Source organism: Lepisma saccharinum, unplaced genomic scaffold (genome assembly GCF_977018435.1).
Source record: "Lepisma saccharinum unplaced genomic scaffold, izLepSacc3.1 HAP1_SCAFFOLD_188, whole genome shotgun sequence".
Classification (NCBI taxonomy): domain Eukaryota; kingdom Metazoa; phylum Arthropoda; class Insecta; order Zygentoma; family Lepismatidae; genus Lepisma; species Lepisma saccharinum.
The window spans coordinates 635412-647662 of NW_028142983.1; the positions used below are offsets into that span (position 1 = coordinate 635412).

Here is a 12251-nt window from a genome sequence, read left to right on the forward strand (position 1 = left end):
AAAACTGTTTTAGGGGGCAACCCCCATCAAATGTCAAGATGAAGACAAATAAATACATTCTTACTTTCCAAAGAAGCGCTCATGTGGGATGGCCAAACGGATCCGGATCCGAAAAATTTTTAGATCCGGATTTCGGATCCGGCAGGATCCGGATCTGGCCAACCCTAATGTACAACTGGTTGTAAGAAACATTGTCCAATCCCGAATATCCAGTACGTCGAAAGATGTCTTCCAAAACTGAATATCCAAAACACATCCAATTCTGAATATTCAAAACTTCTCCAGATCTTGTCCAAAACTGGATATCCAAAATACATATAATTCTGTGTATCTAATACATGTCTAGTACTGATCCAGAACTTGTTATCCAACAATGAACATAAATAGGATATGTTTCGAATAGTAGAAAATGATAGGGGTGTGCGGGATTCCGAAAAGTCGGGACGGGAACGGGAAAAAAATTATCCGTCCCGATCCCGACTTATCGGGATCCCGAGCAGTCGGGAAATACCGACGGGTCATTTTTAAAAATCGTTAATTCTCAACGTTTTCTGCATTGTAAATGTCTGTAACTTATCGGAAATTGTTAGTTTTTTACCAGAAATGCGAAAACAATCACTTATAGTGAAAATGACGTGTAGGATTTGAGATTTCCAGAGCTTCGGGAAATTATGAACATTTCCCGACATTGTCGGGAAATTGTAAATTTTTCCCGTCCCGAATGTAGGGATTTAAAAAACTTCCCGTCCCGACCCAAAAAATTCTGTCCTGCACACCCCTAGAAAATGGTCATAGTATTCCCGTTGTGTATACTATTTTATACTTTATCTTGGAATTGAAACAATAATTGCATTGAAGCATTAGCGTTTCTAAACTTATTTACTTGTTATATTTAGTGCTTTAATATTTTTCTTCTTAGAATCAGAAAATTTCGATTTAGTCTTGTTAAAAGGAACAATACAATCGAGACTAAAATCCAGTAAATCCTACTTAGCTCAACCGGGAAAACCCGTTCCTTATATACGAGGTTTGGCTAGAAAAAAACCGGATTGATGTTGCTATTGCCAAACAACGAATGCGCGAAGGTTGAGCAATGCATGATTATATACTACCATACCCTGCCTACAGAATGACTAATTGCCCTGGGTGCAGGCCTCTCAGTTTCGCTGTGGCACTTGGACAAAGCGGAACGTGCGTCTGTGCTCCGTCGGAAAATTCTGAGTATTAAAATGGAACAGCGTGTCAATATGAAGTTCCTTTACAAACTGGGGAAATCCGCAACAGAAGCGTACGACATGTTAAAATCTGTGTACGGGGATGAGTGTTTATCACGCACACAAGTGTTTGAGTGGTTTAAACGGTTTAAAGAAGGACAGGAAATGATCCATGCACGTCGAAAACGGAAACAAACATTCAAAAAGTGAGTGATGTGATTCGAAAAGATCGTCGATTGACCATTAGAGCAGTTGCTGAAATCACAGGAATAGACAAAGAAAGTGTTCGACAAATTTTACACGAGAATTTGAACATGAGTAAAGTGTGTTCAAAACTCGTGCCAAGGAACCTGACATTGGAACAGAAGGAAGCTCGAGTGAACATTTGTACGGACACTTTGAAGAACATTGAAACAGACCCTCCATTTTTAGAGAGAGTGATAACCTGTGATGAATCGTGGTTTTTCACGTACGACCCTGACACAAAAGCGCCAATCAATGCATTGGAAGACCTCGAGTTCGCCACGTCACAAGAAAGCTCGCATGAGCAAGTCCAAATTCAAAGCCATGATGATTGTCTCTTTCGACATTCGAGGCATTGTGTACGTTCATTGGGTACACGAGGGACAAACTGTAAACCAACATCATTACATTAATGTGCTGAAAACCCTTCGTGAGCGAGTAAGAAGACGACGACCTGATTTGTGGCAACGGAAGTCATGGATTCTGCATCAAGACAATGCTCCTGTCAGTGAAGACATTTTTGGCTAAATATGGCATCCCAGTGTTAGAACATCCGCCGTATTCGCCGGACCTTGCTCCCTGTGACTTCTTTTTATTCCCCAGAGTGAAGTTCGCCCTAAAAGGAACCAGATTTGAGACAGTAGAAGCTGTGCAAAGAAAAGCGACGGATGTAATGAACATGATCTCCGAAAATGACTGGCAACACTGCTTCCAGCAATGGAAAATTCGTATGGAGCGGTGTACAGATCGTGCAGGGGAGTACTTTGAAGGAGATAAAGTTCCTGTTGTACAAAATGCCGAATAAAAGATTTCATAGCATCAGTCCGGTTGTTTTTTTAGCCAAACCTCGTATATTTAGCATAAACAGTAGCTATGCACATCATTTTCAGTTCGTGTGTTTTACGCCTGAGGCCTGAGTGAATCAGAAGCTTGTGACTGTTTTCCTTGTTGGTGAGCGTTTTCTTATTTGCTACTATTAGCGATTGAAACTTTTTAAAATCTTTGAATCAGAAATGCTACAATACACTGCCCGCAAATCTTAAAGGAATATTCCCAGATAGCACACAAGCTTGCGATAGCAAGTAGTGTTGCCCACGGGACGAGACGGGAAAGGCTTTTAAAAATTCGAGAGGAGACGAGATTGACCATGTGTCATAAGACAAACTAATATTTTCGAGACGAGACAGCATTTCCACGAGACGAGACAGCATTTCCACGAGACGAGACAGGCCAAAGTCTCGTCTCGTGGGCAACACTAATAGCAAGCTTGATATGACAAGCTGGAGGCAAGCTTGAAGTAATTATGTGGTACTTAGCATGGGTGGGTACATTTTTTAAAAAATATAACATTAGACACACCCATTTAATATAACAATAGAGATACTCATTAGACATAAACAATAATGACAAAATGAAATAAAACCGAAATACAGTGTTATGAAGTGAAATGTGGATATATTATGATGTTGATGTTACCCACAGTCGCTAGATATCACTGGCAAAATGTATAAAAGAAACTTACGTTTTCGTAACACAAATAATGGTATGTTTTGATTATAATTCCCAGATAGCACGTAAGTTAAGTGCAAGTTTGCACTTGATTTGCATTTGTCTTGCGAGACTTGCTTGGCACTTCAAGTTGAATGCAAGTTCACTGTAAGTGTGCAGGAACCATGAGTTTGCATTTTAAGTGAATATAAGTTTGCAGCAGGTGTATAAGTGACAATTTGCCTGATACTTGCGTATCACACTTGCAGCAAGTCTGGAGTTCAAGTCGTCATTAGAACGTATTGCGTACTCCGAAGGGTGCAACATTTTTACATTTTAGCTATCATTGATGCTTCTTGGCTCAACGCAGAGGTATCTCTCAGCAAGGGGGCCGACAGAAGGGGACCAGGGGGGCACTTACCCCTTTGAGATAGATATCTGGAAAAATTTCATGGAATTCGAATGGTTAAATTGAAGCGATATTTAATCAAATAATTTTGTTTTCTGTGATTTACAGGCTGTAAAGTTTCAGCAATTTGCTACCATGTCCTACAAAATCTTGGGAGACTGTTTTCAGCTGTTATTAGAATCATGTTCACTTCTGTAATGGCATTGGGAAGGGATTTTTTTTATATAATTCTGATTTCCGGTATTGAGAAAATCTCCATTTCCCCGACTAGGTCGTAAATTTTTCGAAATTTCCCAACACTGTGAAAATCTAGAATTGAACTTCCCCCCAAAGTGATTGATTTTGCACATCTGCAATAAAAATTGGCCATTTAAAGAAATTCCAGACCTTTTAAGTGCAGAAACTACGCAAGATTTGGTCACTGTTATATATGATAATTTGGAATTTCTCGACTGTTCGGAATCCCGAACACAGATTCTCGATCTCGCCAACTCGTTTTGAGATTGCTGTGATCAGCACCACGCTCCGACCGCCTTTACTCCCTCTACCAGGGTTGCTCGTTTACCCCGTTACCCATTTATTGTTATTTAACATTTACTCGGCCAATGGGACACATGTAACTCATAGAAAATATAGGCGTAGTTGGCCGATGGGTCACTGGTGCAGGAATCAAAACACAAAAGGCAATAAGAGGGGTTGGGTGGGCTGCGGCCCCAACTTTCAATGAAAAAATCATAAAAATAAGGGAGCTTGCCCCCTCTTCCCCGCTATTTTTGGACGGGGACGCAAACTTTAGCCTTATTTTCAAAGAATCGTCCTTTCTCAACCGAAAGAAAGACATTTCATGTTCCTGGGTGAATTACATTATAGAATATGTGTAAAGAGTTTCCATTTTTATGATTTTTTCATTGAAAGTTGGGGGCCGCGGCCCACTCAACCCCTCTTATTGGCTTTGGCGTTTTTATTTCTCCACGGTTGAATGCCCTGTTATTCTAGCTACAAAGCAAAAGTTACGCGAAGTAGATTGGTCAAATAGTCTACGAGTTATAACATTTTTTGTCAAATAAGTGTACGAATTTAAAATTCGCGCCAAAAGGCCTCGGCGAAACCGAAAAAATGTTATAACTTGTAGATTATTTGACCAATCTACTTCGGGTAACTTTTGTTTTGCAGCTAGAACATCAGGGCATGCAACCGTGCAGGAATCAAAACGCCAAGGCCAATAAGAGGGGTTTAGTGAGCCGCGGCCCACAACTTCCAATGAAAAATTCATACAAATGGGGAGTTTGCCCCTCTTTCCCCGCTCTTTTGGGAAGGAGAGGTAAACTTTAACCTTATTTTCAAAGAATGGTCTTTTTTAAACAGAATGAAAGTCATTTCATGTTCCTGGGTGCATTACATTATCGAATATGTGAAAAAAACTCCCCATTTTTATGATTTTTTTTCATTGAAAGTTGGGGGCCGCGGCCCACTTAACCCCTCTTATTGGCTTTGGCGTTTTGATTCCTGCACGACGGCACAGATGATTGGAGTACTATTTTTATATATACTATTCAGATTCTCGTTAAAAGAATATAGGTTAACCCATGATGAAATTAATATGTTAAAGAGAGGGCCTCCCCGATGGCGCAGTGGTAGCGTCGTCGCCTTGTATTCAAGGGGTCCCGGGTTCCACAAGTGGCTCGGATCCCACCTTAAACTGTAGGTCCAGTCCCGATTAGCCTTACTGTGCATAAAGTGGACTTAAAACACTAACTCAAAAATATGCTAATGATTTATTTGTCATGTAAAATTGGTCATTACTGAAATAAGAGTGTATTTGTCATGTAGAATTGCTCATTAATGAAAGATGAATGCAAAAGTACGCACACGGTTTCTTTTGTTTTGTGATAGCGACATGATCACAAGTACTTCAAACAAAAATCTTTCGTGTGGTTTATCATGCCGATTAAACGAGAAAGAGAAGAATTTTGTGACCACTAAGGTAAGTAAATAATTATACAATTCATAAGTAATAATTAAAACTGGTTTAAAACAATTCAGTAAAAACGCACACCTATGTGAGATACGAAACAATACCGTATATATTTTCACAATACTATTAGCATTGTCTGGGAAAATGACAGAAATGGTAAAAAAAAATATATTGCATTTATTTAGCGGGCGAGGTTCTTTTATGGCTTTTTTGTTGAGTCACGTAGTTAGATTAGATTGCTCTTAAAAAGAAAAAAAATCAGCTGGATTTGTACGCATGGCTTAGATCATGCAGTTAAAATCTGAGACTTTTTAAATTTCAACGGTGTTCATGGTATATAAAGTGATTTCATTCGAGATTAATGATGGTAAGAATTGGGTCTCACTGCAGATCATGTTCCTCTACGTAGACGAACAAAATTTATATTCCCTGAAAGTACGTACATTTTGCTTCCATTTTCCGGTGTTATTTTTTCGATTAGTATTATATTTTTGTGCGAAAAAATGTTTTTCCTGCTACTAGAAGCAATGCATTTCTCCATTCGTTCGTGTCCATATTGTTTACACATAGTTTCTTTCATTATTTGAGACGAGGAATGCCTACAAGGTTAGGTTAGGCCTGTTAGTTAGGTTCCAATAGCATAAATACAATGAAAAATGTTTTTCGTGCTACTAAAAGCTATGCATTTCTCCATTCGTTCGCGTCCATATTGTTTACGCACAGTTTTTTTCATTATTTCGACGAGGAATGCCTACAACGTTAGGTTAGGTTTTGTTAGCATAAATACAATGACAAATTATTATTTAGGCTAAAAGAATTAAACCTAGCTACCTAACAACATAGGCATTTTTTTGCTTTCACTACATTTGTGCAGTGCCACGATTTCAAGAGTGCCCATCTTGAACTCTTATTTCTTGTTTTTTTTGGTTTTTTTTCGAAAATTACACATTTCTGCACCTTGAAAGTTACTTTTCCTGATTAATAACTTCAAACCATTACCATAGAATTAGGAATCGCTTTCCTCCGAAGCAGCCCATATTCTGCAGTCTTACCTTTTTTTTACACAATTGGATTCCTATTTATGTCTGGTAAAACTTGCTTTGGAATATGAGTGATAACTTATCCCATGCTTTCTGAAGAACGATTTTTTGGTAAATGTATGTTATATCGGAGACACACTTCTTCAGTTTTACAGAAGAAACCACTTACGGAAATGAGTTTCTGTAGCATTTTGAAAGTTCTTGAAGCTAGAGTCTAGTTTACATCCTTCTTGTCCACTCCTTCTTACCTGTTTACGTCTTTCTTTGCACACTCCTTCTTGCCTGTTTACAAAACCGTGCTAGCAGACAGTCGGCGCTCCGGCATCCGTAGAGTAAGTAAGTTTTTATTTTTACACTTTCTGTCACTAACCATTCACGGGAACGAGGTATGCCTATGAGGTTAGGTTAGGCCTGTTAGGTTAGGTTCCATTAGCACTCATTTCACCCCTAAATATGTGCTTCATCATTGAAAAATGTCCTCAGTACGTTCAATCACGCATATCCGGACAACATCGGTTTTTCTCGATTTTCTCCTCCAGGAAATTTTTCCTCGCCTTGGGATTTACTTTGTTGAATTCCTTATAAAATAACCTTTCCAACGATATATGACATGTATTTCTTAGGAAATGGACGTAAACTTGACTCTTACCGTTCTTGGAGGTATTTTCTCACCGTAGAATGCTGCACAACAAGAAATAAGCACTTTTGATATAATAAACTTGCATTTTGTGCAAAGCAACAACATTATGCCATTGTTTCCATTATGTACCTGCAGATGGCCGAGTGTCGGAAGTCATGCAGTCTCGCCAGTGTTTCCAAACGTGCCTTTTTTTTACGAGAATTTTTTTTTAACTATGCTTACCTAAACCAACCTAACCTAACCTTGCTGGAAATGGTCCGTGGTGCTATCCGTCAATAGTTCGTGGGGCTATCGTGAACGGTTTTTGGGGCTATCCATCAATGGTTTGTGATGACATAATGAACACGAAAGTTAAGAAGGTAGAAACACTGCATACCCACTCCAAATCGACAAAACACAAGCCCGACGCGCAATGATCCACAGCTGTGTGAGCCATATTGTATGTTCTGCAACGGAAGAAAGGAACCAAAAGAATTACTCGTATTGTGAAAATCGTAGTTATTTTCGTGTAAAAAGCATAATGGCACCTTCAACTATGGTACGCAATACACAATTGGTAAGTACGAACCATCCGAAACACAAAATATCGGATTTTAATGTGTCTCCGATATAACAGACATTTACCCAATTTTTTTTGCTTCCGTATACTCCTATGTGATTGTTTGTGAACAGATATTCACTTAATGTAAGCTTGGATACGGGCTACCACTACCATTTACTTCACATGCGTTGGAGACAGAGCTATGATGCTTTCGTTGCTAAGTTAGGCATGTTAAGTTTAGGGCTCTAACATTCACAAACCATCTCTAAATGCTTTCTTTGTTAGGCTAGGTGAGTCAGGTTGATGGCTTTTAGAATTAAAATGACATCACTAAATGCTTCCAATGCATGCCCCCTTTGAGCCTCACATGGAAATCAGCCACATATGTGTCCAGTATTTTAAAGCACTTCTTAATACTTCTATAAAATTTGGGAACATCGTTAAACATTTGGTACCGTTACCAAATTACTTTACAAGTTCGTTGTGAGAAAAACTTAACTATTTCAGAATTCATTTTAACCCCCAAACTCCATTATTTCCATGCACCAGAAACTTCATTTTTTTTTTGAAACCAATCAAATTTTATGCGAGAAATAAATTCAAATGTTATAGAAGGAGCTGGTGACCAAATGTCCACTCTCGAAAATTACGTCTCTTATTATTTTAATAAGTCCATTTTTGTGCTTTACACAACATAAATTTAGTGACATGTCTGTTTTGTGTATATTTTGTCTTAACATTAAAGTTGTGTACAGAGGCCTAATTTTTATCTTGATAGATTTAATGCCACTATTGAAATGAGGAACGGACAAATATTGAGCTTCAAAAATAATTGTTTGATGTGAATCTCACTGCATCACCTCCATCGGGATACTAAGTCTAGACTCTTTGATTACAAGATAATAGTCACAACCAAGTTTTTTCTAACTGTCACTGTTTGGTAATATAAGAGTAACTGTACCTCATTATATTTAATCTGTACTAACTAATTCTTGATTCTTTTGCAGGTGACAGATAGCTTTCCACTGGAAATGAAATTAGTCAACCTTTTTCCTGTGAGTATAATAGTTTTTGTCCTTTGCTTTAACCTTATATTTCTAGTGATACATGAAATATTTTGGCTTTCTAATATCTGTGCAACCATTTGCAATGACAGTAGCCTTCATGATCACAAGAATTATCCAGATTTACTGTGAAAACCATATTTTCAAAATTAACTCAAACTGATTCCATGTCATGCACTTTATTGTAACCATGCAAATGAAAAATGGTTAATATTGACAGTAAAAAAAATGTTTTTGATCTTTGTCAGTTTTTTGCAAAGCTGGTCTGTAAAGTCAGATTTTTTTGTGTTTTTCACTGCAATTTGTAATATGCGATATCGCCCGAACGGATTTCTTCAAATATACAGGAGAAACTACGTACTGAAATCAGTTTCTGTAGCATTGTCGAAGTTCTTCGAGGTATTTTCTTTCGCGGAAACTGAAAAGTTCACCATAGAATGCTGTAGAACAAGAAATAATAACTTTTTATGTAAAGAACTTGCATTTTCTGTAAAGCGACATTATGCTGTTGTTTCCATCATGTACCTGCAGATTGTGCAAGCATCTCGCCAGTGTTTCCAAACGTGCCTTTTTTTTTATGAGATTTTTTTCTTCTTTTTTTTTAACTACGCTTACCTAACCTAACCTAGCCGGAAATGAATGGTCCGTGGGGCTATCGTGAATGGTTTTTGGGGCTATCCATCAATGGTTCGTGGGGCTCTCTGTCAATGGCCAGGAAAATGACATATTTTTGAGTATCATTGAAATAAAATTTTATTCATCCTAACCTATTTATGGTATATTGTATATACAGTCACGGACACTTCTGGGTTATAACAATTCCATTAACTTTCAATGGAATCGTTACAATCCACAAGTGTTCATGACTGTGCAAAGTAACCTTGTTATAGAGACATTTTAGGGCATTGACCTGTTGTAACTGCTATAAAAATTGAATATGATAATTTATGTGCAATGTTTTCTTTCTTCTTCTTTTTCATACCAAGTAACTTTTAAGTACTGTTGTGTCAGGGCTGAAGTGTACTGAAGTGTCCCTAAATAATTTAGGTTTCATTTTGTTCGTAAAGTATTGAGTATTTTTTTCAAGAAACACAAAATGTTATTGTTCTGTTCCAGGTGCATGTAGGACACTAGCAGTAGTATTGCAAGGGATGAGAACGTGTGGAGAAACCAGGCCAAAACGCACCAAAATAGTGAGTAAGTAGATTTACATTTCTTTTCTGGTTTTATATTCAATAAATACAGAATGTTGAATACATTGTTTTTGACAAACGTGAAATGTTAAATTTAAAAATCGGCTTGGCAGGCACTGGCCTTCCGAGCACTGGACACTAATTAGTGTAATTCAAATTGTTAAGGATTGTCTGAGTTCTTATCTTGGCAGGAATTGATAGCAGTTATGCAGAGAAACTGTTATCTTTTCATACATATACAGGAGTCCCGGGTTCGAATCCTGGCCTGGGCATGGATGTTTGTGAATGTCCATCAATTTCATCATTCATCTCCATGTAAATGTTCTGCACAAAATTCTACAAGACACCAATGAAGGTAGAGAACCTTAGGGTTTTAAAAGCAATTTTAGATTTTAACACCAAAATAGCATTTTATATTTGATTTTGATAAAAACTATGTTTAGTTGTTTTTTTAAAAAAAATATTTACTATTAACCTACAAGTACTATGGATGTCAATAATCACACAACTAGTATGGAGGGGTCTGTCAGACTGCTGCTTTGATTTTGATCTGTAAATTACCTGTTTTACTATTCTCAATTTCTGACGTGTTTTACATTACTTTACATGGTTACAGAAGACTATTTTAAAGCAGCTTTCATTTATTATTTTATAGTTAAAGAAATATAAGTTAATTTATGCAATGAGGAAGAAAATGGGCCACAAATTGTAACAGTTGTGTTGGGGAAGGGGAGGGGGGAAATTCCAAATTCTTAAAATGTCTATATTTTATCTTGTCAGAAAAGCAGGAGTTCAAAGTTATATGTAATATTTTGCTGAAATTAAAAATTAGTAACGAGCCATTAGAAGGAGAATGTTAAAAATAAAACTACTATGGTATGTCTGTCAGACAGTTCACCCAAAATATAATTCAATAAGATTTTGACAGACAAAGGCAAGTGTTCATTTATAGTTGGAGGGGTGTGAGAAATAAGCTAAAAGAGAAATTCAGAGCACTGTGCGAGACTGTAGGTAAGGGTCTTCATTAACATGCTTTATTCCAGCTGTGGTGCTCAGAAATGTTACTTTTATTTTAATTCGTGGATTCTAGCTACCAAAGAAATTATTCTGATAGAAAACAATTTGTGACAAAAATATGTTGTAGTTTACAAACAGAAGTAACAATTATACGCTCATGCTTGTATGTGTATGTATTGGGGTCTCTAGTATCCAAGTATATTGTTTCAATGATAATATTATCACTCTATGAAGCCAGAGAACCTGGGTTCTAATCTCAGCCGGGACATGGATGTTCGTTGTGAGTGTCTCTTAACCAATTTTATCATATCATCAACATTCTCATCTTCATGATTAGCCAAAACTCGCAGAAATGTGAAGTAAAAAAAAAAGATTAACACCGCCTAGTAAAAAAATTAACACCGCCTAGTAAAAAAAAGGTTCAAGGTTGGATTCCTTGAGAGTATGCATGGTAGTTGAGATATAACTTTAAATCGAAGGTTTAGTATCATTTGCTCTATGTATGTGTGTGTAAAATCAGCTTAAAAGAACAAAGAATATGTCGCATTTTATAATGCATTGAAAACTGTCACATGTAATCAAAAAAATTAGGAATTCTTGCAATGTTGAAGTAATGAAGTATTGATAATGTCACACCTCTGAAGTACACTGTAAATTCAGCCATACCCAGAAATGTATTTTTGTGTGTGTGGAGTAATGGAACTTGAATTGATGCCACGAATCTTATTTTTTCCACCATTTTTTATTTCAGAGAAATGAAGCTGGAAGCCCACGTAGACACAACAGGAAGTGATGGAAGAGCCTGACTAAGGACCCCTTACAAGACTGAATGAATACATGATCTGTAAAAACATGAGAAATATAAATAATGAGTTGAAATTACACATGTGGTATTTTTCTTTTATGCCTACTTTCAAGCTACAGGTGAAATTTATTAACGGCAATTTTATTATAAAATGAACGAATGCCACATCTATAACACTACATCCACTTTCACTTTGATCAGATTACAATAATCTGTTTACAACCGCAGGCTGCAAATGTAGTAAAGTCTTGTCCAATATAATTTTGGGGGAAGTGCATTGCTGGATTTGGGTGTAAACTCAAAATGAATATATTTAACTAGAAATTCACTTTCCCTTTGATGAGAGATTTATTCATACTTCTCCGACTAATTAGTCCATATCTTTTGTTTCTTTTTTAAAAAAAATAGTTCAAGTGTTTTCCATGTGTTTAGCTATTTTATTTTCTGCAGCAAATTTATGTATTTTTATTGGAGACTATTAATTAGTTTGATGAGTGCATAAGAATTACAAAATAGTTCGTATATGCTTCATGTACATTTAATGGCATTGAATTTAGTTTTAGACAATTTTTTTTTCTTTTTTGCATTTTTCTTCATGTTACTCATTTTATCAATTAGTAGT

The 12251-nt window shown here is 36.8% G+C and overlaps 1 long non-coding RNA gene across 1 annotated transcript; it reads left to right on the top strand.

Moving 5' to 3' along the window:
• Positions 1-5248: 5248 nt before the first annotated feature.
• LOC145982480 (uncharacterized) lies at positions 5249-11673 on the top strand. The gene is made up of 4 exons (XR_014441062.1): positions 5249-5338; positions 8558-8605; positions 9731-9811; positions 11576-11673. It is a non-coding gene; the product is annotated as an uncharacterized LOC145982480 (long non-coding RNA).
• The last annotated feature ends 578 nt before the right edge of the window (positions 11674-12251 follow it).